We start from the raw sequence: 12,464 nt of genomic DNA, 5'->3' as shown, positions 1-12,464 counted from the left end.
GGGGGAGGAGAAGCTAGTGGACCTTGTAGTGTTGGGGTTTGGGGAGGGTACTGTTGACTTGGGCAGTTTCTGGCCCAACACTTGGCAACATCTAGGTGTATTAATCTTCATAACGTGAAAATCAAGTTTTTAAAGCATTGCCTGTTCAGTCCCTGTTTCCTAGCGCCCCTTCTCTCCGTTGCCCCAGAAGAGTCAACAGCCTTGCAGAACTGTTTTTTCCTAGCCGGAGTGCTGCCAGAACTTTGATTCAGCTTTTTGTTTATGGGAGTGGCAAAGAGTCTTCTAGATCTGTTTAAGGCTGGGGGAAAAATCATTGTAGTTTAAACAAGAGCATTACTTTAACTCGAGAACCGAAAGCTGATTCAGAGATTGGTTCAGTTTTCATTCTGAATGAACGCAAGTGATTTTCGAAGCCTGTTACAGTACCTGGCACTGTGCAAAGCATAGTTGTTATAAACCAAACCAGCGAAGTTCGGAACTTCCCCAGGTGTGAACAGTCAAATGGAGACAGGTGTTTACACATCAGTTAAAGCAAAGTCAACATTCTCGTTCTCTTTCAACAAGCAGAAGGGCTGGATTCCTAATTTATAAGAGCAGAAAAAGGAGGCACCATGTTTTATTCCTCATACTCTGTGAGCTCACGCAAGATGCTCAGTAAACACTGAGAGTTCTTGATCAAGTATTGATACTTGTTTTCATCTTTTTCAGTTTACACACTTGCAAGCTTGCTGGGGCTTGTGAGGCATGCTGGTGGCCCCTTTCCCATTCAGCTTTGTGCTCATACCTACCTTCGTCTGCTGTGATGCCGGAGTGCACTCTCATTCCTTTACATCTCCTGATCTGGCTCCTGGCTAACCTTCCAGCTATGCTTCAAAAGGTCCCCTACTCTGATCCTTTACTCTGGATAAGTGGAACTCCAAATCAACTTTGTCTTTCCTTTGTTCATTGTTTTCTGTAGGACATTTTCTCTGCCTAGATTTCTCCTTTTCTGTTTTTACCTATTCAGATGTTACCTAGGGCCCAGCTGAAATTGGCTTGTCATCAACCAATTCAGGACGACCTCAGCTGGAAATTATTTCTATTCTGGATTTCTATAAACAAGCATTATATCTACAATTATTTCATTTAGCAAACATTTACTGAGTATGGATATATACCAGGTACCATGCTAGACAATGCAGAGATAAATAAGACTCAGTCCTTGTCTGCTTAATTTAGAGAGATAAGGAAGTAATTCTAACATAGGGTGATAAGTACACTTCTTTCTGTGAGAGTTCTTTCTGTGATCTAGTGATTGCACAGCAGGTGGGGGGTGTTATTCACTTTTGAGGAGTGTTCTGTGGCCAGGTAATGCTTCATAATGTGAGAATAGTTAAGCTTTAGTATTTACTATGTGCTGGAGATTTTACTAGGTTTCTCTTTTTTAATCATTTTAGCCTCACTTTAGAGGTTAGGAAGGCTCAAGATAAATTACGCACCTGGTACGAGACAGAGCCAGGATTCAAACCCAGGTCTGTCGCATGCCTACGTATGTGCGTTTTCCATTATGCGTTTTTTTTCCTTTTTCTTTCTGACACCATAGCCCTTTATATGCAAATACATATTGAAACAACTATACAAGAGAAAAAATATGAATATCAAAATGAATGGTACAGATAGTCCTTTTAAGTGTAGAGAAGACCATAATCTTTCAAGGCAAGAAGGTAGTGGGTCAGCTCAACTTTGAATGAGTGGGCCAGACGTTCTGTAGAGAACAACCATGGACTCTGGATTCAATTCCTGGCCCCTCTTCTTACTAGATATGTGGCCTTTGGCAAGTTTCTTAATTCTAAGCATTATTTCCTTCAGGTATGGTTTGAGATGGGGGATGAGATAGACTCCATGGAGTGTTGTGAGCTAGTGTGGATAAAGAGCCTGATAATGTGGCAAGGCCCCTTGAAATGATAGCTGTAAGATAAAAAGGTGCAATCCCTATGGCATGGTTTTAGAGTGATGAGTAGACCAGCCTGAATAAAGCAAGCCATTGCTTCTTTTAGTGGGGATACTGGGAGGTAATGTTGGAGGGTCAGTAGGGGTCAGAGTCAGGGCTTGTGTGTCAAGCAAGAGAGGTAAGTTCCAGTTTCTGCTAGTAACTTTCCTGTTAATAAGTACCTTGACGATCTGTGATTTATTCAGCAGTGCCAGGAAAAATGTTAGACCCAGGGATGCAAAGAGGAATATAACCAGGTCCCCACCCTGAGGCTGTTGACATTCCCATGGGGGAGCTGTATGTGTATGCAGGTGAACTGCAGTAAAGCCTTAGAGGTACTAAGACAGCAGTCACCTCAGGGTACTTTGGAGCACAAAGGAGGAAGCACTGATAATGGTGGCTAATGAGCACTTACTGTGTGCCAGCATTGTATTAAATGCATCATCTCATTTATTCCTGTATAGGAAGGTGGTATTAGCATCCTGATTTTACAGATGAGGACACTAGAGCACAGAGAGGTTAAATAAATTCCTTGAGTTTATGCAGCTGTTGGAGCTGTGAGTAGAGGGGATTATCTGCTAGACTTTGGTATGTTGACTCTTTGGTACTATGCCATGTTGTTTCTTCCTTGTGATGTGAGTGGCTTCAGAAAGGAGCTAGCCCTTGAGCCTTAGCTACAGTACCTGTCACCGTGCTGGGCAGTAAGGATAATGAGGAATGAACATGGCTTCTGCACTCAGGAGCTCATTGCCTCATCTGTCACATAAAAAAAAAATATATATATATATATATGTATTTTTTATATATGTATTTTTTTAATTTAGGGAGCATTTGTTTTGCTTGTTGACTCATAACTGAAGACTTTAGAAACTACTGCAATTCAGTGGATTATAGGTGCTTCAGGCTGAGAGAATTTGCTGTAAATCTGTTATTTTGATGTATAGGCCTTATTAAGGACACAGAATAGATACCAAATTGCTGTATGGCAAGGAATTCTGTCACGTTACATTTTTTCTCCCATGGGAACTGCCCTGACCTTGTGTCTTCTGTGAGTTTGAAGTTTTTGAGAAGTTTTGACTCAGAAGTTAGCACATGTCAGCTTGTGTTAAATTTAAAATAATTGAACCCTTATGTTTTAGTCATTGTTAAATGTTTTTGTATGCCTTAGTTCCTTCGATCTTCATGATTCTGTGAGATAGGTGGTTTTCCCCGTTTTAACACATGAGTAGCCTAAGGCTTAGTGGTTAAGTGTGTTACCCAAGAGTCACACAGCTTGAGTTGATAATGCAAAAAAAAAGTTGGCCAAAAGAGTAAACAAATATTTATTAATTTAGTTATCTTTTGAGCTCTCCCTCAAGAGTCTCCAGCTCAAATGCCCATGGTGTAATATAAAGAGTAGGACAAACCTTGTGAACTGGAGGGAATAGGACCAGTCTGTCTGAAGGCAGCAGTCGCTACTCAGCTCCAGTTGCTTGTGAGGAAGTGGGCCCAGTGCCCCTAGATCTTCTGATTGTTTTCAAGAGATGCTGGAAATCTGGATTTTAATGTATGTACTTCAAAAAATTGCCATTAAAAAATTTATCATGTAGACCAAAACACATTTGTAGGCTATGGACAGTCTTAGGCTGCCTGATTGTGAACTCTGACCTACCTGATCACTGAAATTTTGGTACCCTCTGTTCAAATCAGGAGCTACAACACACATTGTGATTATTGATCAGAAATCTACTGGTAAATTGTTGAGCTCAGGGGGTGTTGTATTTGACTCATACTGATACCTTTGGGGAAGTGGTAGGGTGGATGCTTTTATTTGTATAATCAGGCTCAATTTCTGGAGGGATGAGTTTGGATGAGGTGATGACCTTGTAATACTTTTGTGCTCTTAGTACTTTAAGTGCTAGCAGATCTGTCTCTTTTTGTCCTCTCTACAGTACATGAAGCAAACAAGGGGTGTTATCATCATGTATAGAGATGAAGAAATTGATGCCCAGTTTATTACAGTTTAGTAGAAAGTACTCTAGACTGAAAGAGACTTGAATTCTGAATGCAGCTATGCCACTAATAGCCTTTAGATTTTGGTCAAGTCACTTAGAAATCTTTGTATCTTTTTCCCCATGTGGATGATAATGAGGGAGCTCAGTTGAAGTCTTAGTGAGGTCTTTTCAGGATGCCAAGCTTTCTGATTCTAACTGACATTCTTAAAACTCACACAGCTGATTACTGGCAGACCGCAGTGGAGAACATTCAAATCTAAAATGCTGCTGCTTCTCTCTTGATGGCAGGTAGGGAGCCACTGTTCAAGCTCTTCCCTCTGTTCTTTGTTCATTTCTTCTTCTGGGAAAGGACCTTGACAAGCCAGGTGCTCCTCAAATGCATCCAGTGCTTTGTTAATTGTATATATACAAGATTGAAAAGAGGCATAGAGTCACCCAGCATAGTGAGAGAAATATGGTCAGGGAGTTCCCAGCCCAAGAGCTTAATTTATTTTTATTTTAATACCCAGCTTCCACAAGGTGAAAATTGAAGAAATATTGGTCTTCTAGTTACTCATTTTCATTCATACTCTATCGTATAAGGAAATAACATAGAATATAAAAATGAAGAAAATAAATCCTGAGCAGTCATTCAAAATTTATTAACTCTTGTTGGCAGCAGTCTAGGTATATTGAGGAAATAAATTTAATATAGGAAACACAAAATTTGGACCCCCCCAAAAAAATAGTTTTAAGTAATTGAAAGTGAGAAAAATGGAAGAAGCCACTTAACAAAACTTAAATTCTGGAAACAGCAAGAAGGTATTAGAATAACTAGTGGGATTAAATTATAGTAATCGCTTGTGAAATAAATTGAATGTTATGTCACATTTACCCTTAAATATATGCAGTGTTAGATTCATATCCTATACTTGAGTATACCTTTATGAATATGCTTTTATTATTGATGCTGTCAAAGTGGATCAATGTATAAAACTTCAAAAAAATAACATTTTTTAGTTCCCTATGGACTCATTTTAAGGTACTATATTATAGATAAGGACTATTTCAGCAGAGGAATTGGTAGAAAATTGTTTGAAGGAATGGTTTTCTTTTTAAAACAAGTAAATTTTTAATCTGCACTGTAGTTGCTGTCATGCAGGAGACTAACGAAGAAGCACTGAGGTGCAAACTTGAATCTTGAAGCAGTGTGAGATAGGGCTTTGGTGTCACACCCACCTGGATTTGAGTATTGGCTCTGTCAGTTATTAACTCTGTGTGACCCGGACAATGCAAAGTAAGGACAATACTGCCAGTCTCATAAGGTACTTGTGAGGATTAAATGCCACAACTTGTGTAAGTACCTCCTACCATGAAGCTTCTGGGGAGATGTAGGTGCCAGCATTCAGGGCATAAGCCATTCGGTTGTTAGTATGGTGTAACAAGAAATGATTTTATGGAGTGGCTGTGAAGGAGTGAGGGTCATTTTCCTGACTGGATCATGAAATTAGTCTCGTTAATTTCTAGTTGTGCTTTGTGCACTATTGAGAAGACAGTTTCAGCATGCTATTTTTAGGCTATTAAATGGATTGAGCTATTAAATAACAAACACTTCCAGTTGCATATGTTACCTTTTTCGTGTGCCTGTGACTACTTTTTTTGAAGTTGTTAGAACTAGGGATGTATTATCTTCTCCTCGCCCCCATCTTACAAATGCTGAAACTGAAGCTTAGAGGAGTAAAATGATTCAAGGAAGACAGCTACTGATAAAGGCAAAGCTGGGGATTTGAACTGTTGTTGCTGCTGCTGCTGTTGTTGTTTTACTCTGAATACTACAGGGCTTTTGTCACTATTCCATGCTGCTCTGGATGTGGATATTGGAACTGGCCCTTGTTTTGGGAGAGTCATCAACTATGACCCTTTTTACTCATTTTAAACTTAGTGCCTGCAGAAAGTTGTTATTGATTATATTGTGAGAGTGTTAAGGTATATTCTTACGAAGTTTAAAGATTTAATAAAACTCTAATAATCCTCATTGCTGGCAGAGGTTGGTAGTGAGGTGATCACTTGTATATTGCTAGTGGGAACAAAAACTGGTGAAACATCTCTGGAAAGAACTTTGGCAGTATTTATCACAAGCCTTTAAAAAAAATCATGCATGCCTTTTGAAGTTGTAATCCCGTTTCTAAGAATATTTGTTAAAGAAATAATCAGAGATGTGGAAAAGTTTTCATGTTCAAAGGTGTTCACTGTGGCAGTATTTATAATAGCAGAAGTTAGAAACAACTTTATTTAGTATTCAACAAAGAGGTAAGAAATTATGGAAAAGCCATAGAATGGAAATATTCTGCAAACATTTTAGATGTTTTAGAAGAATTTTAGTGACATATTAATATGCTCATCCTATGATAAAAAGTGAAAAAAGGATATAAAACTATATAAAGTATGATCCCAATTAATGTCAAAATATGTAAAGGAAAAAACAGGTGGTGAGATTATAGGTATTTATGCTTTTCTGTTTTCCAAAATATTGTCTGATAAATTTATTTTCAATAAAAAATCATTTTAGTTTAAATTGTAGTTGAGAAATGTGAGTAGAGCTAGTGAACATCATTTTGATCAAAAAAGTTTTCCCTAATGCAGATGATCTGATGTTGTAAATGAACTATATTTTTTAGTTAGTTTTAACCTCAGTTGTTTTACACTTAGAATACGGTTTCCTGTATCTTGATGTAAGTGTTGAGATTCCCAGGCTAGGCCTCCTCTCCTTCCCAAAAATATCTTGGAAGAAGAGTCATATTCATATTGGTGGCACCAGTGTCCCAGTGCTACCAGCATCTCTTTAGTGGCCAGTGGGACAGTGAGGAGCCCTGTAACAGCTCTGTCTTTCAGAGAGACTACACTCCTATCTCCATAAGGCTGGTCATTGGTATACAGAGCTTTTTTTGTGAGTTGAATATTTCTATCTTGGGAAGTGCTTTTTTGGAATGGAAAATTGTAACTGAATTTCTATCTCACTTTTTAAAAATGTTGTAAGAAAAAAAGGTCAACCTTTGGGTTTTAACTTTTCTGATAGCAGTATTCAAGATGTATGAATATTAAAATGTCATGAAGAATTGTGCCTTTTACTCTTTTTTAATTATATACTTCATAATTGAAATTACAGTAGTTTCAGCATGTACAGTTAAGCATGATGGCCAGTTTTTTTTAATATGCATAGTAATTCTCCTATATACAATATATAAAAGCATGCAGAAAATTTAACGAAGTATTTGAGCATATTTAAATTAGGAAAATACCAGGCAAGATGTTTCTTTTGTAAACTGCTTCTGTCCAAAGCATTCTGTATATTATCAGAATGAAAAATGACAGCACTTTGTCATCTGTTCAAATTGATATTGCACTCTTTGCAATGACAGCTGAAAAGGCCCACAGGTGCCATATAAAGAGGTGACCATGTTGTCATATTTCATTTCGGCATCCCTCTGCAAAGCCATAATTACCTAATTAGGTTGTTAATTAGGAGATTAGCATTTCACTATATTGATAGAATGCTCTTTACCGGCGTGGGGCTAGATACAGTTTTGTCTGCCCTAATTTATAATCTCTGCCTTTTTTGTACTTATTTATTTGCTTAAGATCCTAATGTGGGGCAATTCAGTTTACCCGAGAAACAGTTTGTTTACAAGCTAATGAAGCTTTGATTGCTGGATTAAAGTTGCTGAGTTAAAATATGAACAGAATTGAAAGGTGGTCACATCCCCAAAATGATAATAAAAATTCTGAGTTGGTATAACTTGTATTCTCATTAGCACAGGGAACAAACACATGATAAGAATTGAAGTTGTTGGTATTAAAAAAAAAAATCCAAAATGCAAAAACTGAGTCTGAACTGTGATAGAGATATCTCCTAAACTAAGTGAAGGAAACTAGTTATTTTTCATGACAAATCTCTATTATTTATACTTGAGACATAAAATATGTTAAGTATTTTTAATAATGTAGTTATTAAAATAGTTTTAATAATGTAGTTCAGAAACTGAAGCTTGGTTAATGACTTCAGAACAAATATATTCAGTCTTCAGTTTAGACTTAGTCATCAGGCATCAGGGTTTATTTCTTTTGTACCTTCTGACCATTAGTATGTTCTTGGAACATTCTCTTCCCACAGTCTTTGCAGTCCTGAGTGCTTATGGAATTTGAAGTATTTCACAGTAACCTTCACTTGGTGAGCCATTTGGAGTAAGCAGGTTTTTATCAAGTGTGTGGACGTTCTTTTCCAGAGGGCGAGATGGGGATTAGAGGGGCTGGCAAAAAAAAATTTTATTTATTTTTACTCCAGTGCATGATTAGACTATAATGTTTGTAATTTGCATTATGTGTACCTTTCCCGCTTTTTCCATTTAAGGAAATTGAAGTCCTAAAACTGAACAGTGTGAGGAGTACTATGTCCATGGAGGTAGTAGTTTAGCCCTTTTGATTATATTTGGTATTAGCTGTTTAAATTGTAGAAAGTGCATATGTGCTTAAGTCTTTTTCCCCATAGTTGTTATAAAAAATTGCATTTGGTTGCATCTGTAATTTTCTTCAAAATTAAAAATGAATTTTAAAATATTTTTCTATGAAGAAAATATTACATGTAAAATCTTCCATTGAGTCAGTTAAGCTTTTTCTTGATTGCGATCATTCATTTATTCAGTCAGTATTTGCTGAATATATATTGGGCACTACTCATATGTCTGGAAGTTGAGCAATGAAAACTTCAGGCCTGGACCCAGCTCCCTGTGGGACTTGCAGTTTAGTAATGAAAAGTACAACCTAGTTTGAGAAGTGTTACAGTAATGAGAGTAAAGGTGAATATGGAGGAGTACCTACTCCAGTCTTGATAAAGTCACACCTTCCTGGGGCAGGTGCTGTCTAAATTGGGATCTGAAGGGTGAAGGAGAAAGTGATGTTCAAGCCAGGTGGAAGGACAGAAAAAACTGCTTGTTCAAAGGCTTGAAGAACACTGTATGTTGAGTGTGGCTGGAGTAGAAAGAACGAAGGGGATAGTGGAAGATGGGGCTGCAGAGGTAGCAAGTTCAGTTATATTAAAGAATTTGGGAAGTTATTGAAGGATTCTAAGAGAAGTTAGGAAACAATTGCTATAGCCTAGCTGAGAGAAGGTGGCTTGGATTGGGTTATGGCGATAAAGAGAAGTGAATGAAATCTGGAGAGAGAAGAGGATGCATAGGATTGTAATTAAATGGTGGTAGGCTTCATAGAAAGGAGTCAAGGATTTTAATATGGACATTGTTTGTTTTCTAATTTTAAGTATGAGAGTATGTGTTTGAGTAACTCATAGGGAAGAGATCCATGAGTGTTATTTTCCAGTATGACCCCAAAATGTACAATACTAGCAACCAGTTTTTCTCTTTGATGAATTGGGAAGAATACTAATATTTGAATGTCACTGTTGGGCCCTACATTGTGACAGCAGCTTTGTGAGATATGGGGTAATGTCTTACTGAGGTCCAGGGCAATTGTGAATTTCCCAGTTTTCTCAGCTGCTGGGTGGTGGAATTGAGGGCACACTCAGGCTCTCCAGAGCCTTAGTGTCTGTCATGCCATGTTGCCTTTCTTCTTGTAGCCCCTCCCTTTGTTTATTCCATAGTAAAGAAGAGAATTACCCTTCAAGGGCCAGTAGCTCAGTAGGTTGCTGACAGAGGCATTGTGTTAACCCTGTGGCTTCCCAGGCCCAGTTCTGGTGTGGAAGAAAGCAATGTCTGGTGCTGTGATGGGAGAAGCTGCTCAGCGTGTGAGTGTTTGCTTCAGCAAAGTCAGAAGTTCTGCTGGGTTTTCTGGCACAAGGCTTTAATCTTCCTCGGTTAGAGATACAGATTGGCTATCTCCACACAGGGTCATGAATGTATATGAAAGTTCTCCTTTCCCCAAGGGAAAAAACTTGGAATCTGATCTTTGCAAGGAATTTGATATCTCTTTGATGTAATCAATTTGTATTGCAAATTATTTAAAAATTTTTATGGTTACTATTGTTAGTACTGTTCAATTGAGTGATTTATTGGTATCCTTGTGTTGGAATCACCTGAAGGAGAAGAAATCTAGGATGTAGCGTGGATTCTAGTCTTTCTATGTTTTTACCCCATCCTTTCAAAACTGAGATATAATTCATGTATCATAAAATTCACCCTTTTAAAAGTGTATAATTTAATGATTTTTAACCCCAAAAGAAACCCCATACCCATTAGCAGTCAGTCACTCCTAATGTCTCCCTCCCCCAACCACTGGCAACCATTAATCTACTTTCTGTCTCTATGGATTTGCCTGTTCTGAACCTTTCATATAAATGGAGTCACACAATATGCGGCCTTTTGTGTCTGACTTCTTTTACTTAGCATAATGTTGTCTAGGTTCATCCATATTGTAGCATATATCAGTACTTCATTTCTTTTTTTTACATATATATTTTTAAGGTTTTTTTTTTAGAGGGGAGAGGTAATTAGGTTTATTGACTTATTTATTTTATTTTAAAGAGGGTACTGGGGATTGAACCCAAGGCCTCGCGCATGCTAAGTATACACTCTTACCACTGAGCTGTGTCCTCCCCCTAGTACTTCATTTCTTTATATTCCATTGTATGGAAGTACCACATTTTGCCTATCCATTCATCGGTTGATAGAGGTTTGGGTTGTTTCTACTCTTTGGGTATTATGAATAATACTGCTGTAAGTGTTCGTGTACAAGTTTTTGTGTGAACATATGTTTTCAGTCCTGTTAGATATATAACTTGGAGTGGATTGTCAGGTCTTAATGATAACTCTGTTTAACATTTTGAGGAACTGCCGAATTGTTTTCAAAAGCAGCTGCACCGTTTTACATTCTGGTCAGCAGAGTATAAAGTCTGCTGCCTTTCTGCTTCTGCCTTCTTCAGGCTCTGTGTTGCTCTGGTCTGGGCTAGAAGCAACCTGAGGTGTTCCATGAGCCCTTTTGTTTTGATAAATGGGAAAATTTCCAGTTTTCTCTCTTCAACCACATTTATTTTACAAGCATATGTGTACCAGACAGTTGACTCTTGAACAACATGGGTTTGAACTGGGTCCACTTACATGCAGATTTTTTTCAATAAATACAGTATGACAAGATCTGCAGTTAGTTGAATCTGTGAATGCGGAACCACAGTTATAGAGGAGGGAGGGCCAACTATGAGACTTGAGCATCCATGGATTTTAGTATCTGCAGGGAAACAATCCCCCAAGGATACTGACTGTTACGACTGTGACTGCTTATAAATTTTTTAATCTCCATAGCATAGATCCTAACTTTAGAATCTAGGCAAAGGTTGAGTTGATTTTCAGAGATTCTGGGGTTTCTTTTTCTTGGCTTATCCCATAACTACAGTCGTCCTTTTTTGTATCCATGTGGTATTGGTTCCAGGACCCTGCAGGTACCAAAATTCGCAGATGTTCAGGTCTCTCACATAGAATGGCATAGTACAGTCGACCTTCCACATCCTAGGTCCCAATATGTAGATTCAGCCAGCCAACCAAATTCGATCTGCGGTTGGTTGAATCTGCAAATACAGAACCTGTATATAAGGAGGAAAGACTGTATTGCTGTTTCTTGGGTTTTGTCCCTAGGTTATTGCTCTTTCCTTGCATATTCTCCCTGGGTAAGCTCATTCACATCCATGGCCTTATCTGTCATTTATATGTTGATGTCTTCCAGTTTGGCTTAGATCTTTCTCCTAGGCTTCACGTTTGCCTGTCCTTCGTGTGTCTCTTATATGTTGTCCCCCAGATTTGCTCAGACCTTTCTCCTGGGCTGTCAGGTTTGCATCATGATGGTTCTCTGTTTGGGTGGTCCATAGACATCTCAGGTGCAATGTGTCTGAAACATAGTTCTTCATTTCCGCTCTACCTGTTAAGCTGTTCCTACTTTTGAGTCCACAGTTCATTTGTTGGTGCTATTATGCAAGCCATAAACTTTCCCTTTTTCCTTAACCTTCCAGATCCACTCAGTCACCAGGTTCTACCAATTTTATCTCCTAAGTAACTATTTTAAACTATTTCTTAAATTCATAGCCCTGTCTTTTACTGCCTTACTTTGGATTTCATCATCTCTTCCCTGAGCTCTAGTCACAGCTTCTTAACTAATCTTGTGTCTTGTTTATCAGATTAATCTTCTATGCAGCTGCCAGAGCAGTCTTTCTGAAATGCTAATCTAATCAGCAACTTTGAACTCCATGTAGTTTTAGTTACTAAATACATGTTCTGTTGTTTCTTATTTTAGTGCCTTGTCTCATGCAGGAAAAGATGAGTTTGTCTCTTTGACCTTTCTCCTAGCCATCCAGGTACTCATCTTTGAAGATGCATTTTAGACCAGGGAATAATAGCATTAACAATACTAGTAAACATTTGTATAGTGCTTACCATGGGCCAAGTGCTGTTATACACACATAACATATATGAATTCTTTCAATGCTCACAACAATTCTGTGAGATAGGCACGAGAATTAGTCCCAT

The 12,464-nt window shown here is 38.1% G+C and overlaps 1 protein-coding gene across 1 annotated transcript in view; it reads left to right on the top strand.

The window, feature by feature from the left end:
- Positions 1-12,464, top strand: part of MAPKAP1 (MAPK associated protein 1) — a 210,140-nt gene that overhangs the window by 456 nt on the left and 197,220 nt on the right.

This window comes from Vicugna pacos, chromosome 4 (assembly GCF_048564905.1).
Source record: "Vicugna pacos chromosome 4, VicPac4, whole genome shotgun sequence".
Classification (NCBI taxonomy): Eukaryota; Metazoa; Chordata; class Mammalia; order Artiodactyla; family Camelidae; genus Vicugna; species Vicugna pacos.
This window is presented reverse-complemented; position numbering and strand designations above follow the sequence as displayed.